Genomic DNA, 12,612 nt, shown 5'->3' on the forward strand with positions numbered 1-12,612 from the left:
CCCTAATTGAGATTAAACACGCATTACAACAACATGGCTTTTCACTCATCACATTTAAATATGAAAAGAAGTCTGCACGTGCTGATATGTGCACAGAAAAAAATAAGCACTTTGGGAAGAAATTGCTCATTTCAAACTTAGCTTTAAACCAGCATGGTCTGGGGTAACGTCTCTGATTTGAGTCATATCACTTCGTTTGCATTATAATTGAGAAACGGCATCTATTGATTTTGATTAGGCATTGAACATCTGACAAAATGGAGCTGCTGTGTAATTAAATGAGAATTATAAACAACAAATACTGTATGAAAACCTATGAAAGCAAATCAGCTGCTGGTTCACAGGTGGCCTACAACCACTTAACAAAACACTATGGGCCCCATTTTAACGATCTAAGCACATGGTCTAAAGCGCACAGTAAAAGGTGGTATGTCTGAATCCACTTTTGCTAATTTAACAACGAGAAAAATGGTTTGTGCACCAAACGCACACTCTAAAAGGGTTGTTCCTATTCTCATAATGAGTAATGGGTGTGTTTTGGGCGTAACGTGCAATAAACCAATTAGAGTCTCCAATCCCCTTTAAAAGCCAGTTGCGCTCACGCTATGCCGATTCAATATTTAGATGGCGGAATCTGTAAACACGTTGTTGTCTCATTTATAGGCGCATATTACTAACGCGCTCATTAAATAACAAAAACAATATTGCGCCTAAATATTGATTTTAGACCAAGTTTTAATTGGTCAATGGCGAAGTCTATTTTAGTTTCCTCAAAATAGCAATGCGCCAACAATGCACCTAAACACACCTCGTTTTCAGACCAGAAATGGGCATATGGGTGCACAAATGGGCGCAAATGCATTTGCTTTTTAAACAACGTGACGCTGGACGTGAAAATGATAAATGCGTCAGGCTGAAACTAGCAAAAGACACTTGCGTTGCGCATTGTGCTGCATCGCTCCGGGTGTAAAATAAAGACCTAAAAGTGTCACGTAAAAGAAAAACAGAACAGCATTTGCAGGAATTATGATTATAAAAGAAACAATGTTTTGTCTCGGTTGTATTTAAAGTCAACAATAGAAATGTACATGTTGTTTAATTGTGCATGAAACATCACTACAAAACTGCTAAAACAAAGCTTTCGGTCAAACTGCTTAAAATACAAATCTCTTTGACTTCTACTGTCACATCTTTAATCTTGGGTGTTTCATCCTCTGTTTCTTTGGCTTTAAGGGAGGTGAGCTTTTAAAAGATTCATTTTTAGCCTGAGGGTCTTTGACAACCTCATCACTTGTAGTTGTTATCATACAGGACAATCTTTCTCATTGAAATTATTATCAGGCTTGTAACCTGACAGTTGAGGGTTCGAGTCTCACGGCTGGCAGATTGCGACTTAGGTGCCCTTGAGCAGGGCACCTGTCCCAACATTGCTCCCCGGGCGCTGCAGTGATAGATGCCCACTGCTCCAGGTGTGTTCTCTGGGAAACTGAGGAGTTTTGTAATTTGTAAAGTGTAAAGCTGGTGGACTAAGACAAGTCTACAGAGAACCAACACTGGAAATTTAAAATCTGAAGTGTACCTCGTTGTTTTGTGATTGTGTTTGTGACTACAGTAAATATTCATGACTGCAGAATTTAAAAAGTCTTTATAAACACATACAGTGTATGAATCTGGCTTGTATTGGTAATTTATAAACAACAACACAATTATATGTATTATTAGACAACAATATTTACTTACATGTATTAATAATATGTTGTTGTTGTTTGAAATAATGTAACATGACACATGTGATCATTTTAAGGTGACGATGCAAAAAAACTAAACTAAAAGCAGATTCACATGAATTAAACCTACTAATTTTATTACTAATTACATCTTCAATCATGTACGATTTATGTACAAATTACTCTATCCAAAAAGTATTTATTACTTTCTTATCCTATTTAGTAAATGATCAATTAGGCTGGTCACACTTTTTAAGGGCCAAAGGAAAATTCAAATACACTGAAAAAAAATATTCCTTCAATTTACTCTTTTTTTTAAGGTAAGTGGTCGCAATCAATTTATTTAAGCTACATTTAAATACAATTTGAAATACAAAACAAAACAAAAACTTTTGTTTAAATGTAGCTTAAATAAAAAGATTGCAACCACTTATCTTAAAAAATTTAGTAAATTGAATGAATCGTTTTTTTCAGTGTATCCAGTAGCATACTAAAAGCCTAATAACACAATAACCACAATAAACAATCACAATACAAAATAATGAATAAATGAAAGTTAAAAATAGAGAGTGCAAAAGGAGGTAAAGATGATCAAATTTGTCTATAGTCCATTATTGCCCTAACTTAGAGCTGTTATACATTCTCACAATTAAATTGTAGTGTTACAAACTAACTACGATATTAACTACTTTTGCCTCAATATAGTTTAAATTACTGCTTATTAATACTTAGTTAAGTAGTTGTTAAGTTTAAGTATTGGTTGGAATTGGGTAGGATTAACTTTAGACTGTAAATGTTGATATTAAATTCACTATTCTATTATATATCATTGATCTACAGTCCATACACAGTATTTACTTCAATTACATCAGAAGTAAGTAATTAAATTACTGGAAAAGTAAGAGTAATCCCTTACTTTACTTTTTTAAGGAAAAATTACAGTAACTATTTACCTAGTAAATAGTTACATCCAACTACCGAGCCCCTAAGGTAACTAAAGTTTAGTTTCATGTGTTCACGTGAAACTTTCACGTGCAGAATTTTTTTAAGTGTAGTTTTGCACGTGCATATAAAACTATTGTGTGCGCATGTTAAAGCGAAAGTTTCACGTGTGCATGCGAAAGTTTCACGTGTGCATTCTATACTAAAATTTATTTAATTTTTGCTCCATGTCCTCTTAGGGGCTACGTACCCAACACTGATTGACAATACAATTTTATCTAAAATGCTTCAAAACTGCCATTGGCAGAAATCTATCCAATGCAATATGTTTTTTATTTAAGTTTAATCTAATACATACCACTAACTAATTTCCTAATACAATTATTAGGACACTCATTCCTAAATCTCCTATTATAAAACGGCCCGTTCTGGTTCTTCATTGTGATTGGTTAAAACATGTTCTAGGCCGTGATAAAATACCCCGGTAACCCCGTGGTTCAGACCGCATTACATAAGTATCACTGCGCCACTGATGCTACATATTGATTTATGAAAATAAACACCACCGTCTTTAATCATATTTTTAATTTTTTACAATTGCACAATTAATAGTGATATCCAGATAACGTTAAAATGTCAATAAATATTGTTAAGGCATCTTGTCAATAAAGAGACAACGTTCCCTGAGGAGTTTCTATTTCAAATCCATATTTCTCCTATCCACTGAGTGGCGATCTTACCCAACTTAAACACTGACGCATACACTCAACACTAAAAACGCTGTGTGTACGTTTTGATCTTGGCTCTGAATTTGATATCTTACAAAAGTTCTTCACAAAAACGGAATTATCTCAGCTTTTAGCTGAAAAATTTGAGAGGTGTTAAGAGAACATGAAGGTAGGATGAAATTGTTTTTTTTTTACGCTGAATGGGAAAGAGTTAAGAATGCTTAAGCATATTTGATCACTTCAACAGTTATACAATATAAATGTTAATGTATAAATTAGATGAATGTTGATTTATGAAAATAAACACCACAGTCTTTAATCATATTTTCATTGTGTCTTTGCTGCGTCTGTGTTGCTTGGGAACTGCGCTCTGTTGCAGCCACACTTGATTCTGAGGAACTACTTTGTTTGGCGGAAGAATAGTATTTGTACTAATACAAAATTATTTGTGATTTATTTTATGAAATCCTGCTATGCATATGAAGTAACCGTTTTATAAAAGCAATAAGCCCCGCGAAGCAGTGGTGTTACAGTGCATTTTATAACAGCTATGGGGGTTTCGCGTCGTGCCTAACAACGCCCCCTTAGTTGTTATAAAATGCACTGGTAACCCACTGCTTCAATGGGCTTATTGCTTTATTAAACAACTGCAAAAAAATTAAGGTCTCACTAACAGCAACATTCACTGTTAAAAAGAGGTTTGTCCCAGTTATTGCAAATCAACAGCTTTATGGTGCTAATTTTACTGTAATAACTGATACTGTACATGTAGTTTGGTTAAAAGGCACAATGCACATTTAAGTATATTTTTCATTTTTCCTTCTATGTGTGACTAAATCAGTCTGCTGTTAAGTTAGTTAAACCAATAAATAAATATGGTCATGAAATATTAATGTGACATCATTCTCCAAAAGTTAGGTAATATTAGAGCCATTAAACCTCAGAGTAAACTAAGACCCCCAACTCTCTCTCTCTCTTTACCTTTTTTCAAAAGTGTGATTTTTTTATTCAGTGCTAATTTGAGAAAGACAAACAGCTCGGGGCTCTCAGGACAGCCTGCTTGACATTTTCACAGCGTCAATTATTCACACTTTTGACAATACAGCCGACAACCCAACAGGCTACTGCGGCTAAATGAATAGAGAATGTTATTTCCCTTCTTCCCTTGGTTTCTTTCTTCCTCTTTCCTTCTCAGGTCAATCTTTCTTTCTCTGCCTGTCAGTCTCTTCAATAAAAGATGTGTACAGTAATATATAAAGGTCAGAGTCTCATGGCCGAAACAAATTGAGCAAGAATGTACATTGCTTGTAGCTACACAGGTACGATTTTAAATGTTTCACTTTTATAACACAACACAGGTACGCATTCACACAGACATTTGAAGGAATTGTTTTTTGTGTGTGCTTGCATTTGATACCACCACAAAAATGCAAGAAAACAAAAAGTATATACTATACTACAAGATTGCTCACTTGACCAAGCGTTTGCAAATGCATACCAACGTACTGTATCATTGTGACATCATATTGTGTGTGTGGCATTAAAGATAAAAGACATCTTTTGTATCATTATATAATTGCTTTCATTATAATTTTTCTCCCGCAGCCTAGACTGAGATTGTGTAGAAAATCTTATCACAAAGAAACAAGAACAAAGACTTTTTGCGATTCCTGTTTGCGTCTTGCTCACTTTTGATGCAACTCTGTGAAATCAGGCAGGCGATCTACAGGACGAATTGCTCGTTTCCATTTCTGCAGATATTCAATACGAGGAAGTGCATAAATAATGTAGACGGCAGCGATGTGCAGGCTAGATCAGCCAGCTGCTTCTGTTCAGATTGTGTTATAGTTGCAACGACTCGTCCTTGAGTTTTACACACAGCTGTGTTTCACAGGCAATTAGGCCCTATTTGTCAGCGTATGTAGGTTAGAACCATCAGTACCGTGATTTGTTTTATATTAAAATCACTGCTGGGATTTGGAAGGTCATTTGAAATCTAAAATAGCTCTAGGAAAGCGTTTTCACCCGAGAAAACTGTGACATTTCAGAATCAACGTAGTGTAAAACGTTTCTGCCAGCAATTTCAACGACATGACGTTTACGAACTGAAAACATTTATATGTGTGTGTCGTGTCACGTGTGTATGAGTACATCTTTACTAACGTACCTTAGTCATACATCAAACTAATCCAAAAAAATGCTCTATGTAAAGGCTTCTATGAAAGCTCATTTTTGGGAGGTAATACTGTGTGTTTAAAAATGTGTCTGACTGCAATTCACGATGGGGTGCCACAAGGGGCAGTAATGGGCCACTGTTAATTGTTTGGTTGACACGGGTAGATAAACATGTCAACGGTTCCTGTTGATGTACAGTAGCATCAACAAACACACTTTGCACAATTTTCCACAACAAATGATATTTTGGATGTCAAATTGTAGATGTACAACTGGAGTAAATCTATGTCCTTCAAGTGTAACCAATCGCAGTTAATTTACTCAGATTCTTTCGAAAGTGTTGCACCAACATGACAGCAGTCCACAAAAACAACACAGAAGGCAATTTACACTTTTATTAATTTTGCTCTCGGACCCCCAACAACATTTGCCAAAAAACTTGTGTAGCGTAAAATGTTTCCCATCATTTACTTGCTTTTGCACGTCACATTTTCCTAAATTTCTTCTTAGCACAGAGCCATATTGAAGGCACTGAAGCTGTGAGCTGGAACTTATTCAGACCAATGAAAAACATCCACACACACACACACACACACACACTCTTAGTGAAACGGTGCCGCTAAAGTGAATGTTAATTTGATGGCATAAAGACACAGCTGGTACAGCAAGACGTGAATATTGTGTGAAAGCACAGAGAGAGACAGAGCTCTCAGCCTGAGGAGTGTTTATATATCAGTAAGCGCTATTGAAAAGACTATTGATCAGGCTATGATTAGCAGTCTATTCATGGCCTTTGCTGTGACTGCTGGCCCTCATTCCCCTATTGACTCAGTGATGGACTGACTTCAGCCCATTCAAGAAAAGCCTGTCTGCATTTTCACAATGGCAGACTGAGATAAGATAGAAACCTCTACGTTCTTTAAGCGTTTCCCTGCGATAAGATTATTTAGAGACTTCAGCTGCAAACTAAAGTCAATGTTTGGAGTGACCGTGATCAATACAAAACGAGAATTGGATTCGGACGCCACACAGAGGGAGCAGGATCAATTTAAAAGACAAACTGCTATGCAAACAGCGGCGAGTCTGAACATGTGCGTTTACTTTAGGCAAAACTTCAGGAGCGTCACTTCATTTCGTATCCTGTGGTATGACAACAGCTGGTGTACAACTAAACAACTTATCTATTCTGATAATTTACCTTAAACAGTTTACAGTTTCAAACAGTAGCGGTCGGTGCCTCCTACTATGTATTCTGGGTGTTATGTGTGTGGCTCATCATGTCAAAATATGTGTTCTGTGCATCATGGGAACCTATGTGCATCGCACGTCATGTCAAAATAAGTGCCTGCTGCATATGTGTCGAAAGGGATTATGAAAAAAGAGATGCTCACATCTCACAAGACACTTACTTAACTCATTCCCAGACAACCTTTTTTTTTTTTTAAAGTTGCCCGCCAGCATTTTTTGTGATTGAAGTTTCACAAAATCCATTCCAGAAAAATGTTCTTCTATAAATATATAAACATACAAATATATCAAATGAAATAACAGACCCTCTGCATTCAAACAAACAAGATGGGGAAAAAACTTTTTATCCTATCTTCACTTGCTCTCTTTTTATAACCTCTTAAATATAAGTAGGTTTTTTCAAAAATAAAAAATTTTAGGCTGAAATAATTGGATTTTTGTAAAGGAATTTTGTTAGAGATCAGATTCAGAATGATAAACAAAACATACACAGAGTTTAAAATTATGGTAAATTAGTTTTTGCTTTTTTTATGAATTGGGTAAGAGCGCCATGTAGTGCATAATAGCGGAATTTCAGATTACCATAAAAACTCGTCAGGAAAGCGTCATTGGGAGGGAAAAGTTTTCTCTTAATTCACGAGATAACTCGTCAATGGTGGCGAAAGAATTAACACTAAACTCGTATTAAACATGAGATTAAGTGAATATATAGCAAACGCAAGCATCTCTTTTTATCATAAACCCTTACGAAGCATCTTGTGCAGACACATGTTTTGACATGACGATCCACACACATGACGATGTTTTGACGAGTTTTGCAATTGTGCTTCCTCCTCGGAAAATGAGTCAAGAAAATTGCAAATTGCAATTTCAATGCCGCTTTAAATGGCTCTAAACGATTGCAACCGAGGCATACGGGTCTTATATCTAGCAGAACAACAAAAAAAGTACTTTTTAACCACAACTTTTTGTTTTGTGCTTGCCTTGTGATGCACCAGTGTGACCTTACATATTACGTAATCCCGTGGAAAGGTCACGCATGACGTATGCGAAACTATCTCTCCATTGTTTACTAGTGTGGAGAAAGAGGACTGTCATTGTTGTATGTGGAATAATACTAATTAATGTCTTTGTTTCAGTTTATTGTTCAAAATAGTCTGCAAGTGTGTGTTTCACATACACTCACCTAAAGGATTATTAGTAACAGCTGTTAAATTTCTCATTAATGCAATTATCTAATCAACAATCACATGGCAGTTGCTTCAATGCATTTAGGGGTATGGTCCTGGTCAAGACAATCTCCTGAACTCCAAACTGAATGTCAGAATGGGAAAGAAAGGTGATTTAAGCAATTTTGAGGGTGGCGTGGTCGTTGGTGCCAGACGGGCCAGTCTGAGTATTTCACAATCAGCTCAGTTACTGGGATTTTCACGAACAACCATTTCTAGGGTTTACATAGAATGGTGTAAAAAGAGAAAAACATCCAGTATGCGGCAGTCCTGTGTGCGAAAATGCCTTGTTGATGATAGAGGTCAGAGGAGAATGGGCCGACTGATTCAAGCTAATAGAAGAGCAACTTTGACTGAAATAACCACTCGTTACAACTGAGGTATGCAGCAAAGCATTTGTGAAGCCACAACACGCACAACCTTGAGGCGGATGGGCTACAACAGCAGAAGACCCCACCGAGTACCACTCATCTCCACTACAAATAGGAAAAAGAGGCTACAATTTGCACAAGTTAACCAAAATTGGACAGTTGAAGACTAGAAAAATGGTTTCTTGAACATGACAATGAGTTCACTGTACTAAAATGGCCCCCACAGTCACCAGATCTCAACCCAATAGAGCATCTTTGGGATGTGGTGGAACGGGAGCTTCGTGACCTGGATGTGCATCCCACAAATCTCCATCAACTGCAAGATGCTATCCTATCACTATGGGCCAACATTTCTAAAGAATGCTTTCAGCACCTTGTTCAATCAATGCCAAGTAGAATTAAGGCAGTTCTGAAGGCAAAAGGGGGTCAAACAGTATTAGTATGATGTTCCTAATAATCCTTTAGGTAAGTGTATGTAATGTATGCCCTTTCGAAGTAATTACGTAAGACGTAAGGTCTCGCTGACGCATCCTACTGCTTGTGCAAGACGAGAAGTTGTGGTTTAAAATTAATTTTTTTTTTGCGAAAATGACTTTTGTTTCGCTAGATAATACCCTTATGCCTTAGTTGGGATCGTTTAGAGCCTTTTGAAGCTGCATTGAAACTGTAAACCGTTGAGGTCCACTAAAGTTTACTATATGGAGAAAAATCCTGGAACGATTTCCTTAAAAAACTCAATTTCTTTTTTGACTAAAGAAAGAAAGACATAAACAGCTTGGATGACATGGGGGTGAGTAAATTATCTGGATTTTTTATGAGTGGAGTAATCCTTTAAATAGTTAACACATATTTTGAACATGTTTTTCAACGATCTGGACAATTAGTTTTAAACTGGTGAGTAAGTAAATAACATTGTACCACTATAATATTGTTCAGCCATAACTCAACAGAAACACAAGGGAAACATTACCATTATGAGAATCTTGCTCAGCACAAAAACAGCAAGTTATCTGGTTTATACCGCATGCATGAGTACCCATAGAAGAATCAAGCATTTAAATCTGGGCAGTGCAATAAAAAGCATTAGTAACAGCACGCTTTTCATTTCTTTAAAACCTATAAACATTGTATGAAGACATTTCGGATGTAATAGCCATGCACAGAATAACAAAATTGAGGTAAAAACACAATAAAAGCAGTCTGGGGTAAAATAACAAGCAGGGTCGTTAACAGAATGATAGAGAAGAGTGCATGAGAAAAACAGTACAACAGCTGTGCTGAACTGCTCATTTACTTGCTGACCCATGAGGTCCTGTAGCTTAGTGGTAGAGCAATGCATTAGCAGCGCAAAAGGTTTGGGTTCGAACCGAGGGAACACAAAATGTATAGCTTGTAATGCACTGTAAGTCGCTTTAGATAAAAGCATCTGCCAATGCATGCATTTAAGTTATATCCTTACCCTACTGACAAGACTAAAGTTGTGGTAGTTGATCAAAACAACCTGCCTCTTCATGAAACACACTTGAAACAATCCCCATTTATTTATGAAAGCAGTGAAGAATCACATAGACATAGTAAAATGTGTTGCAAAAATATTTTATATTTACTTTGAATAGCTCCTCTTGCTGACCCACTATTAAAAATGAATACCAAATATGTTGTACCCTATTTATACAAATACAACGTAAAAATGTATAACTGCTCAAATTGACATAAATTCATGACACAAAAATGATATACAACACTAAATCTGACACTTCCACGACAATCTTCCTATATATTATTTACTGTACAGATTTTTACTATTAGATGCACTACAAATTAAAAGTCCCTACATTTTTTCAAATCAAAAGTCCACAAACAAAACTAATTCAGAGTACACAATTGTTATCTTCATAAGTTATAGAGAACTGTGTTTACACCCACATTAAATCTATAACAGAATTTATTCACTTCATTTAGCAATAATAATGCAAATACATCAACTCGACAGCCAATCCCTTAACAAGCCTATAGTAGTGTGCTGTCTACGAGCGCGAGCGATCATCTGACAGACAACGTGAAAACGCACACACATTTAGTCAACGTGACTGTTTAAATAGTTAGTAAAACATACAAACAAACAAACTGCTATCAATGCAAACAACAGAAACGACCCGATTGCTCTTCGCATCAGTTTATGATACTCGACTAATAAAAGCGAGTTTTACCTCAGATGATGGTTTTCATCCGTTCATGAGAAATAATAAACTTCCAGTCAGCGCGGATGTTCGTCTCGAACTGAGCTCAGATCAGCGAGCGTGTTTCATTTCTCCTCAAAATCACTTTGACTCCGGCAATCGCGAACACGAGTGGCTCTGATTCACATCAGTGCGCGCGACCGACTCACCCGCGCCGAGAGCAACACACACACTGATGCTGATGATGCTGCTGGTAGAGAGAGAGAGAGAGAGAGAGAGAGAGAGAGATCAGCACCACAGACAGCGACCTCCATCAGTCTCTTTACAGTTCATCATGTGACTGAACAGAAGTGATCTCTCAATGAACCTCAATGTAATCTAATTAAGCTCATTTTAATACGACAAACATATGCTTGTATATAGGGGAGAGCATGAGTGAAAGTACAATTTTTCATAAAAATGACATTTTAAAAGAGAATGTTTTAGACAGAGATATATTTTGCTGTCAATGACCACATTATGACCACATAATTTTGATCAAATGTAAAATGACTTTAAAAGTCATTATTTCACTTTGAACATAAGTAGAGCATTGCTACTTTTGACCCTGTCAGCAACAAGATCGATTTTTGTGTTACACTTGTTTTTAGTAAATATAAACGACTATGACCTTGTTTATATGTAACTCCAAACATATTTTGTCCTTTATCTCTGCAAAAAATAATGAAATTACATTTTTATTTTACATTTCAGTTTCTTTAGGGCTGGGAAAAGATTAATCGTGATTAATCGCATACAAAATAAAAGTTATATTTTGCATAATATATGTGTGCTGTGTGTAATTATTGTGTCATTGTTGAGTTTTGAAATTAAACAAATTAAACAAAACTGTGTCACGTGATATGATGTTTGCAAGTTCTAGAGTCTCCCGCTGATTGACGGGTGGGCGGGGTTTTCCGGGGGAAGTGCCCATAAAAAGAAGTGATACGTATAGAAAACCCTGAAAGGTCAGCTGGATCCATAATCGAAAAAAAACTTTCCGAAACATTCGGCACACGTCTGTAACACGTCCAACTGCTTTTTTGACACTTTGCCTAATACGTTTAGCATGAGGAAACAACTCTATAACTGTGTTAATAAGTCAGAATGCATGAAATACCATTAAACCATCCCTTTAAATAGGGAAGAACCTTAAAGTCTTTTCTTAAAGTCCTGATGAAAACTATGACAGCATCTTTAGCAAGCAACCCTTGACAGAGCTGACAAATATTGCGTTATTTTGTCATCGTCTAGTAACTCCTCCTTCTTAATTTTTCGTACGTTATCGGAAAGAATCGGAAAAGCAAATTTTTCTTTTATAAATCTGATTAAACTAAAGACTCTTCGGAGTACCTACTCTATAGGTACTCCAGATTATCAGAAATCCAGAAACAGCATGTGTTATGTGAGCTTTAAAGTAAAGAAGCCATTATTTACACAAATGAGATAAAACGAATGTATTTCTCACACAAGGACGATAAGCTGTCAAAGACTAAATACAGCTGGTTGTTTTTCTACTGAAGGCCAGGTGACAAGTTAAACCAAAGCTCAGAGAAAACAAATCTGGAAGAATCTGTTTGTCTTCTGACCTTCAAGACTTTGAATTTAGATAACTTGAACATTATTTGCGAATAGTAAAGAGTTTAGGTGTAGCGTGTAACAGAGCCGATAAAGTTTAATCCAATCTTATTTTTCTGTGAAAAGATATGTGATGCGTTGGTGTCTATGGGGAGGAGATGTTGAAAGTCTGATGACAGCTGTGATCTGAGAAACTGAAGTGTTTGACTTATTTATAAAGTGATGCTTGATGTTTCTGGATGGATGCAGTTATTTTATAGAAAGAATTGGGTTAAAGCAGATGAAGTGTACAAACAAATCTCTGAGAATGTGTTTGTTTAATGCCAACATATCCTATTTAAACACAATTATTGAAATGTATTTTTGAAAGAGTTCATGATTGCCCTGTGGTTAAA

General features: G+C 36.3%; 1 protein-coding gene across 4 annotated transcripts in view; it reads right to left on the minus strand.

The window, feature by feature from the left end:
* Positions 1-10,832, minus strand: part of dlgap4b (discs, large (Drosophila) homolog-associated protein 4b) — a 117,963-nt gene extending 107,131 nt beyond the window's left edge. For 2 of the 4 annotated variants that reach the window (XM_055212647.2, XM_055212642.2), the window contains exon 1: positions 10,631-10,832. The gene's annotated coding sequence lies outside the window, so the exon portion shown is untranslated. The remainder of the gene's footprint in view (positions 1-10,630) is intronic. The other 2 variants (XM_055212643.2, XM_055212641.2) reach the window with 1 other exon arrangement.
* Positions 10,833-12,612: the final 1,780 nt, after the last annotated feature.

The sequence above is a fragment of the Misgurnus anguillicaudatus genome, chromosome 8 (genome assembly GCF_027580225.2).
Source record: "Misgurnus anguillicaudatus chromosome 8, ASM2758022v2, whole genome shotgun sequence".
In the NCBI taxonomy this organism is placed as follows: Eukaryota; Metazoa; Chordata; class Actinopteri; order Cypriniformes; family Cobitidae; genus Misgurnus; species Misgurnus anguillicaudatus.